The sequence below is a fragment of the Myotis brandtii genome, unplaced genomic scaffold (assembly GCF_000412655.1).
Source record: "Myotis brandtii unplaced genomic scaffold, ASM41265v1 scaffold236, whole genome shotgun sequence".
Classification (NCBI taxonomy): Eukaryota; Metazoa; Chordata; class Mammalia; order Chiroptera; family Vespertilionidae; genus Myotis; species Myotis brandtii.
Window position 1 is genome coordinate 2,011,218 of NW_005358901.1, and position 3,025 is coordinate 2,014,242.

The window sequence follows — 3,025 nt, forward strand, 5'->3', positions numbered from 1 at the left end:
CCCTTCAGTCCGCAGGCCGACACTCTATCCACTGAGCCAAGCCGGCTAGGACTCTCTTTTAAAAAACAAACAAATATATATATTGATTTCAGAGAGGAAGGAAGAGAGAGGTAGAAGCATCAATAATGAGAGAGAATCATTGCTTGACTGCCTCTGCACGCCCCTTACTGAGGGCTGAGCCCACAACCCCGGCATGTGCCCTTGACCAAAATCGAACCCAGGACCCTTCAGTCCACAGGCTCTATTCACTGAGGCAAACTGGCCAGGGCTAAACTTTCTCTTTTTAAAATCTAAATTTTTTTTCTAGAAGTGTTACTATTTTTAAAAATATATTTTTATTGATTTCAGAGAGGAAGGGAGAGGGGGAGGGAGATAGAAACATCAATGATGAGAGAGAATCATCGATGCGCTACCTCCTGCACGCCCCCTACTGGGATTGAGCCTGCAACACAGGCATGTGCCCTTGGCCAGAATTGAACCTGGGACCCTTCAGTCTGCAGGCCGATGCTCTATCCACTGAGCCAAACCAGCTAGGGCTAGAAGTGTTTACTATTGATTTTAGAGAGAGGAAAGGAGAGAAAGAAAAAAAGATCTTTTTTTAATCCCGACTGGGATTAAACCCACCATCTCTTGGTGCACTGGAGGATACTCCAACCAAGTGAGCCCCACTGGCTAGGGCTAAATAAACTTTCTTTTATAATTTGAAAAAAAAAAAAAAAGAAAAGATGATGGTCAAACCTTGTTAGAAAACAGTGTGGCCCTGGGGTATGGAGACCAATACAAGGTTGTTGGTTCGTGTTTTTTTAAAAATATATTTTATTGATTTTTTACAGAGAGGAAGGGAGAGGGATAGAGAGTTAGAAACATCGATGAGAGAGAAACATCGATCAGCTGCCTCCTGCACACTCCCTACTGGGGATGTGCCCGCAACCAAGGTACATGCCCTTAACTGGAATCGAACCTGGGACCCTTCAGTCCACAGACTGATGCTCTATCCACTGAACCAAACCTCTCAGGGCTCGTGTTTTTTTTAAATTGTTTTACTTTTATTCATGTGTTTATAGAAAATACATTTACATGGTTCAAATTTCAAAGCATCTAAAAGGCGGTTCCCTAGGAAGCAGACGACTCCATCACAAGGCTGCCAATATTCCCAGTAACTCCTGACTCAGTGCTGAGAAACCCAGCATCTGTGTGCAATTGCACCAATATCTGACCAGAGGAAAAAAAAAACTTTTTTTTAACCCACATAATAGCTTATAACAAACATCATGCCGATAGTCACTTCTTCTGCCGTGGCCTAGCAGCAATGCTCTCATGAAACCCCCACGGCTGACCCACCACTTGCATACTCAGTCCCCTCTTGTTGGACATGGAGGTTCGTTTCCCACTGTGGCCAGAACAGAAATGGCAAGTGAGGCATTTCACCCTGAGGGCGGAGACCTTCGGGGAAGATTCCTGGAAGCAGAGGCTACTAATGAGAAGGTCTACTCAGCTGCATCCAGGAAACAAAGCAGTCATAGATCCCCCCTCCCCACCACTCAGAAAAATAATACCACAATGGGAACAGGGGTGATGTGGGGAGATGAGAACACTGGTGTGTTTTTCCTCTCCTTCACACCTTAATACCTGGGTTTGTTCTGCTTTTATTTTATTATTTTATTTTATTTTTTATTGATTTTAGAGAGAGAGGAAGGAAGAGGGAGAGCGAGACAAACATTGATGAGAGAGAAACACCTATAGGCTGCTTCCTGCATGCCTCCCACTGGGGATCAAGCCTGCAACCCAGGCATGTGCCCTGACCAGAATTGAATCCTGACTTCCCGGTTCACAGATGGACTCTCAACCACTGAGCCACACTGGCCAGGCCCTAATGAGGAGTCCTGTATTTTTATTTCAAACAGGGATCTGCAAATTACATGGCCAGTTCTGGTTTGGGGAAAGGACAGGGAGGCCCCAGGTTGGGGTCTGGGCCCCTGAGGCTGGTGGAAAAGCACCCCAATGTGCAAGTTGTCTGCCCCACCCTGAGGGGAGAGAGTGAGACCTAGTCAGGAAGTGGGTTCCTGAAACAGCCAGGAAGGAAGTTGGGGGGCGGGGGCTCCTAAAATAGCAGCAGTTGCTAGCTGATTGGGTGGGAGGTTGGAAAGGGGAGGTTGGACAGGAGTGAGCCAATCCTCCAGGAGTCATGGGGGCTTTCTTGAGGAATCTCCTTCCCCAACTCAGATATTCTTCTTCCATCTACACAGATGAAATAATGTTTTGTTTTTTGTTAATCCTCACCAAAGGATATTTTTTACCCACTGATTTTAGAGAGAGTAAAAGAGAGGGAGGGAAGGGGAGAGAGAGAGAAAAAAAACATCAATGTGAGAGAAACACATCGATTGGTTGCCTCCTGCACTTGCACAGGGGATGAAGCCTGCAACCGAGGTATGTGCCCTAGACCACAATCGAACCTGCAACCCTTCAGTGCTCAGGCTGACGCTATAACCACCGAGCCAAACCGGCTAAGGCTAGAAATAATGTTTTAAAAATTAAGCTATAGCCCTAGCCGGTTTGACTCAGTGAGTAGAGCATCGGCCTGCGGAATGGGGGGTCCCAGGTTTGATTCCGGCCAAGGACACATGCCTGGGTTGTGGGCTCAATCCCCAGTGTGGGCGTGCAGGAGGCAGCCAATCAATGATTCTCTCTCATCATTGATGTTTCTATCTCTCCGTCCCTCTCACTTCCTCTCTGAAATCAATAAAAATATATTTTAAAAAAAGAACAAAGCCATTTTCTTAAAAAAAAATTAAGATATAACTTATAGCCTTGGCCTGTGTGTACAGTGGTTAGAGCGTCGGCCTGAGCACTGAAGGGTTTGCAGGTTTGATTCCGGACCTGTATGGATGTGTACAGGAGGCAACCAATCAATATATCTCTCTCTCATGTTAATGAATGTTTCTCTCTCTCTCTCTCCCCTTCCATTCCTCTTTTTACTCTCCCTAAAATCAATGGGGGGGGGGGGGGGGGGGGGGGGGAGGTGAGG